Genomic DNA, 7,500 nt, shown 5'->3' on the forward strand with positions numbered 1-7,500 from the left:
AGAGAGAGAGAGAGAGAGAGAGAGAGAGAGAGTCTTCACCCAAAACCACAACAACAGTCGTGTAAGGCATCCATGATGCCAGTTTGTGAACAGGCGGCGTCATAATGAACGCCATAAATCCTTACGGAAGCGTATCATAAGAAGAGGAGCTCGAGTAATACGCCAGGATCCACGCCAAAGGACACTGCATTAAGGCGAGGCGAGGCTCCTCCAAAAACATATATAAATGCTAATACGAGACATCGCAATCGTGAACGGCTTGACATTACCCTAAAGTTTTTTTTTCTTTTTAACCTTTTTGTCTTTTTGTTATCTGGAGTCGTCGTCTTCGTGGTTTTCAAACGACCTGGTGGGATGGGGTTATGGAGAGGGGGGGAGGGGGGGGGGTAAAGTGGAGGTGGACCAGAGTGTAAGAAGAAAATTAAGTTAGTGTACACTGTTAAATGGATTTTTTACCATTTTAAAAACGGATATATTGACGTAAAGGAGTGAAATTATGATCACCAACCCGTAAAAAATAATATCAAAGTCAGGTAAAATTACGGCCGCTTGTATTTTACTGAAATACGACTGAGAACAGTATATTTTTACAGAGAATTTCCGATTAAAATTATATATATATATATATTTTTTTTTTAACAGTATAGCATTTGCGGTTGGTGAATAGATAGTTGATGGATCTAGTAGGTGGGGATGGTAAGGAGATGGGTGGGGGGGGGGGGGGGGGTACTACAGTTGAGGTGGACCACGGTATAGGAAAATTAAGTTAGTAAAGCATTTGGGGTTGATGAATACATAGTTGATGGATCTGGTGGATGGGGTTGGTAAGGATACGGGGGTGACTGAAGAGGTGGACCAGAGTATAAGAAGAAAATTAAGTTAGGATAGTATTTAGGGTTGATGGATAGTTGATGGATTTGGTGTGTGGGGTTGGTTGAAAGACAAGAGGGGGGGGGGGGGGTTACTAAAGTGGAGTGGACCACAATACATGAAGAAAATTAAGTTAGTATAGCATTTTAGGATTGATGAAAAGATTATTGATAACCTGGGCTTGAAAATACTATAACAGAGGGATATGAGCTTAAGAATAACATGAATTAAATATATTCTTATTCAAATATAACTTAAAAACACCAAATTCAATAGATGTAGACGGACAGAAAGGTACGAAACAAAAGCGAATCAGAAGTGACTTTTGGTTATTCATTATCATTTTCCTTGTAAATGAGCTCTGTATAAGTATGAAACCTATGCAAAAAAATAAAAATAAAAATAAAAAAAGAAGAAAAAAGAAAAAAGAAAAAAGAAGAAGAAGAAGAAGCTCAACTATACAACATAATAAAAGCAGAACGAGGAAAGGAACAGGGGGGGGGGGGTCTTGGGGCAGAAGGAGAAGAGGTCTTTAAAAAGGGCAGAAGTATACGAGCCTTGTATACTACGGGTAACTCGACCAGATGAATGGCTGGTTGCAGTTGAAATGTCGGGCGTTGGAAACGAGATGGTGAATTGAAACGGGATGGTTGGAAGGAGGTGCTGTTAATAGTGCCAAAAATGGATGCCTCATAGTGAGTGTGTGAGTGTGTGTGTGCGTAAGATGCCTTGACGTACGAGGCAAGGTAACTGTGAGGCCAAGAAAAATTACTGGAACGTAAACACACGTGTTATGGAAAGGTGAATCAGCGTAAGGAAGATAGGTCTGGAAGTCGATTGGCACAAGCAGGGACTTTTTAATTATGAAGACACAGAGTGGGTTGTTGCCGTGCATACAGCAGACATACGATAACAAGGTGTCAGAGAGAGAGAGAGAGAGAGAGAGAGAGAGAGAGAGAGAGAGAGAGAGAGAGAGAGAGAGAGAGAACTTATTAGAAATTCCAGGTAAACTTAAAGAATAAAAAATGGTATGTCCTCTACTAAAAACCGTAATGTTCATTACGCTGGATAACTATTGCAAATGAGTAATATACCGTAGAACGTTCGTGGTTGTAACACAATGCTAAACATTCCTTATTATTATTATTATTATTATTATTATTATTATTAATTGCTAAGCTGTAACCCTAGTTGGAAAAGCAAAATGCTATAAGCACAGGGACTCCAATAGAGAAAATAGCCCAGTGAGGAAAGGAAACAAGGAAAAATAAAATATTTCAAGAACAGTAACATTAAATTAAATACCTCCTGTACAAACTATAAAAACTTCAAAATAACAAGAGGAAGAAAAACAAGATACAATGGTGTGCCTGAGTGTACCCTTAAGCAAGAGAACTCTACCCCAAGACAGTGGAAGACCATGGTACAGACACTATGGCACTACCCAAGACTAGAGAACAGGTAAGATTTTGGAGTATCCTTCTCCTATTGTCCATTTCTTTTATCGAGGCAGATTTGCACCGACTCGCAACGGTGCCCTTTTAGCTCGGAAAAGTTTCCTGATCGCTGATTGGTTAGAATTATCTCGTCCAACCAATCAGCGATCAGGAAATTTTTCCGAGCTAAAAGGGCACCGCTTGGAGTCGGTGCAAATCTGCATCGCTAAAAGAAATTGACTATAGAAGAGCTGCTTAGCATAGCTAAAGTCTCTCTTCTACCTTTACCCAGAGGAAAGTAGCTTGGGTGAAGAAGAATTGTTTGCTAATCTCAGTGTATGAGGTCAGAGGAGAATGTAGAAAGAATAGGCCAGACTATTCCGTGTATGTGTAGGCAAAGAAAAAATGAGCCGTAACCAGATAGACAGGGATCCCACGTACTAAAGTCAGGCCAGTCAAAGAACTCAATAACTCTATAGCGGTAGTATCTCAACGGGTGGCTGGTGCCCTGACCAACCTACTACCCGGAATGTTTATTAAAGATTAAAGACATCTAGTTTCAATTCCGGGTCCATCAGAATAGATACCCACCAGAACGTCAGCCGGGCAAGCCCCAACTCCACTGTGGTGCCTAACCACAGCAGTGGCCTCCCCAGTAAACAGCTTAAACTCACGGTCCCGGGCGGGGATCGATCTGCTGCCTATGAGAATGCTAGGCAAACACGTTACCACTGTACTAGCCAGGAGGATAACTATTGCTAAACACTCGATTAGCATTACGGAACACACGACATGAAGAATGTTGCTTAACTCGACATATATAAAAAATCCTAAATGTTTTACTCTGTGCTAATGAGAATAGCAACATAAAAATTTACTGCATAAAAAATATTGTATCTAATCAAATGTTGAAATTAATGTTTATGCCTTTTCCAAGATTTTCAAGTATCGCGATACATGGCAAATGGCGTAAATATTGTTGGCTTTCTTAATTAAATTTTCTTTAATTACAACAGGCAAATCATTATCAAATGTATATCACGTATACACAGTTTGTATACAAATATACATGTGCACATACACACATTGACATACTATCACTAGAGTTGTTGGGTCCATTAAGTATCCAGATAGTACTACATTAGATCCCCCTCGGATTACGGCTAATTTTTTCCTATGCCTACACATACACTGAATAGTCTGGCCTATTCTTTACACATTTTCCTCTTCCCTCAAAAACCTGAAAACACTGATATTACCAAACAATTCTAATTCACCCGAGAGGTTAACTACTGCACTGTAATTGCTCAGTGGCTACTTTCCTCTTCGTAAGGGTAGAAGCAGCTCTTCTAGGAGAAATACACTTCAAAATCAAACCACTGTTCTTTAGATTTGGGTAGTACCATAGCCTCTGTACCACGGTCTTTCATTGTCCTGAGGTAGAGTTCTCTTTTTTGAGAGTACACTCAAGCACACTATTCTATCTGTTTCCTTATTTCCTTTCCTCACTGCTCACTGGGCTATTTTCCCCGTTGGAGCCTTTGGGCTTATGGCATCCTGCTGCTTTTCCAATTAAGGTTGTAGCTTAGCGTATAATAAATAAAAGTAAATATATATATATATATATATATATATATATATATATATATATATGTGTGTGTGTGTGTGTGTATATATATAAATTATATATATATATATATATATATATATATATATATATATATATATATATATATATATATATATATATATATACATACATATATATATTAAAATATATATTTATATTATATACAGTTAAAAACCCGTAATTTTAACAGGAAATTCTTCGTAAAAATATACGGTTCTCAGCCGTATTCAAGTAAAATACAGGCGGCCGTATTTTTACCCTACTTTGTTACTATCTTTTACGAGATGGTGACCGTAGTATCACGCTTAGGGTCAATATGTCAAATTATAAAACAGCAAATCCCTGGCAAAATTTATCTCAGGATTTTTAACGTTTTTTTTTTTTTTTTTTTTTTTTTTGTCGGCAATTTTTAACAGTATAAATACAAAAATATTCATTACTCCTTTACGTTAATATATCCGTTTTTAAAATAGTAAACGCCAGGCAAAATTTATTCAAGGTTTTAACCATTTTCTTTTTTGCGGCAAATTTTTAACAGTGTAAATACGTACAAAATTATTCGTTACTCCTTTACGTTAATATATCCGTTTTTAAAACAGTAAACGCCAGGCAAAATTTATTCAAGGTTTTAACCATTTTCTTTTTTGCGGCAAATTTTTAACAGTGTAAATACGTACAAAATTATTCGTTACTCCTTTACGTTAATATATCCGTTTTTAAAACAGTAAACGCCAGGCAAAATTTAATCAAAGTTTTAACCGTTTTTTTTTTCTTTGCGGCAAATTTTTGACAGTGTATATACAAAAAAATCATCACTCCTTTACGTTAGTATATCCGTTTTTGAATCAGTATACGCCAGGCAAAATTTTTTCCAGGATTTTTACCGTTTTTTTTTTTACGCCAAATTTTTAACAGCGTACATAAACAAACATTCATCTATGAAATTTATATATGTACCAATAAATAAATAAACAATTACCCCAAAAACAATAAGATTAGGTATCCCGATGAAAACGTAGCTCCACATCCTTGCTGCCGGTATATTAATTCACCCCCCCCCCCCCGCCGACTCCCTTATTCCAACCAGCAGCTGGAATTATTCCAGTCAGGTAACCCAAGGAATGCGAGCACCAATAGCAATTACTGGTCAGAGGCTTGTGACGCTATTGCCAACAGTAAGGTTTCATCCAATATATACTGATTAATAGTCAATGCAGATATCAAAAGCAACGCGGACACCACTCAGGCTAGTTCTCAGAAACCCAGGGTAATTCCATCAGAGGGATTTTCATTTCAGGTAGCCTAGTAGGTTGGAGAGGGAACCAGCCACCCGTTGAGATACTACCTCTAGTGTCATGGAGTGCTTTGAATGGCCAGACAGTACGACATTGAACCATTCTCTCTGGTTACGGCTCATTTTCCCTTTGCCTACACATACACCGAATAGTCTGAGCTATTCTTTACATATTCTCTTCTTTACCCTAGGGGTTACTGAACTGTAATTTTTCAGTGGCCGCTTTCCTCTTTAGCTATGGTAAGCAGCTCTTCTTGGAGAAGGATACTCCAAAATCAACCATTTGTTCACTAGTGTTGGGTCGTGCCATAGCCTCTGTTTCATTTAGCCACCCATTGTTCGACTACCGCTAGAGAGTTATGGATTTCTTTGACTGGCCAGACAGTACTACATTGGATCATTCTCTCTGGTTACGGTTCACTTTCCCTTTGCGTACACATACACCGAATAGTCTGGCCTATTCGTTACATGTTCTCCTCTGTCCTCATACACTTGACAAGACTGAGATTACCAAACAATTATTCTTCACCCAAGGGGTTAATTACTGCACCATCATTGTTCAGTGGCCACTTTCCTCTAGGTAAGGGTAGAAGAGACTCTTAAGCTATGGTAAGCAACTCTTCTAAGAGAAAAACACAAACTAACATAAACACACACACGTATATATATATATATATATATATATATATGTATTAGGTGTGTTATCAAAAGTTTACACGAACACAGGTTATAAACATCTTCTGATAAGAACTAGAGGGAAAATACACAAACTCCTCTAGCAATTTATTATTATTATTATTATTATTATTTTAATTATTATTATTATTATTACTACAACCATAATTGGAAAAGCGACATGCTATAGACCCAAGGGCTCCAACAGGGACAAATAGCCCAGTGAGGAAAAGGAAATAAAATGCATAAGTTCGTCATAACACCTGCTCTCTTTCATGATGGAATATAAAAAATATATATTTGTTTCCTGTTTTTTTCTAATGCTTTGAATGTTTTGGTCAAGTAGTAGTAGTTGTAATAGAAAAAAATTGTAGTTGATAACAATGGCTGTCAAAAAAATGTATTCATGAAATGAATGGGAAAAATGATTGATGACAACGATTATAGTAATATTTACAATACCACAAAGTAAACGACAAAAGTATTTTTGAAACGGCAATTTCAGAAAAAAAAAAAATTCCCCGTTTTAATAGTCGTAGAAAACATCAGTGATATTACTCATTTGTGATTTAAAAAATACATCAGATAAAAAAAACCAAACGAATAAAAAAGTTAAAATCAAAGTACATCACCTTTTCACTTAAAAAGGCACAACAGACAATAGGTCATTGTCATAACCACACATACCGGGGGAATAAAAAACACTGATTTTTCCCTGAAATGCATAATTTGAAATGAATAAAAAACATCGCTTCTGACATTATCAACCAGCGTACTAAAGGAAAAAAAATCGCCAGACAATTTCTTTCAGCCTGACATTACTTCAAAAACAACCGCGCGGGTAAAAATGCCGACGAAAAATACTGAGTAAGCATAAACATTCACAAACATTGACGGATGCTACATTTTATGTCAGGATAAGAAAAAAAATGAGTAACAAGGAAAAATACCTTAAACAAAAGAAAAAAGAAAAAAGAAAAAAAAAGAGTAACAAGGAAATATACTTTAAAAAAAGGGTAATTAGAAAAAATACCTTAAGCTTTACAGCAATTTCCTTTTAAGTAAATAAAAGCAATAAATTTGTTCTGTTTTTTTTCCTTAGCTCGCTTCTCTATTTGTATCTATCTATCTATCTATCTATCTATATAAATATATATATATATATATATATATATATGTATGTATCTGACTATGAATGCGCGAAATCATGAAAATGGAATAAACAAGAGCGGAGGACTTGAATGAAATAACTTAGATATATTCAATTTATGTTTATTGTCTGTGTGCATTCTTCTATTTTTACTATACAATATATGTGTATATATACGCATGAATATTATTATTATTATTATTATTATTATTATTATTATTATTATTATGTGTATATATACGCATGAATATTATTATTATTATTATTATTATTATTATTATTATTATTATTATTATTATTATTATTATTATTATTATTATTATTATTAGTCAAGTTACAACCCTAGTTGGAAAAGCAAGACGCTAAAAGCCCAAGGGCTCGAACAGGGGAAAATAGCCTAGTGAGGAAAGGAAATATGGTAATAAATAAATGATGGGAACAAAAA

Source organism: Palaemon carinicauda, chromosome 9 (assembly GCF_036898095.1).
Source record: "Palaemon carinicauda isolate YSFRI2023 chromosome 9, ASM3689809v2, whole genome shotgun sequence".
Lineage (NCBI taxonomy): Eukaryota > Metazoa > Arthropoda > Malacostraca > Decapoda > Palaemonidae > Palaemon > Palaemon carinicauda.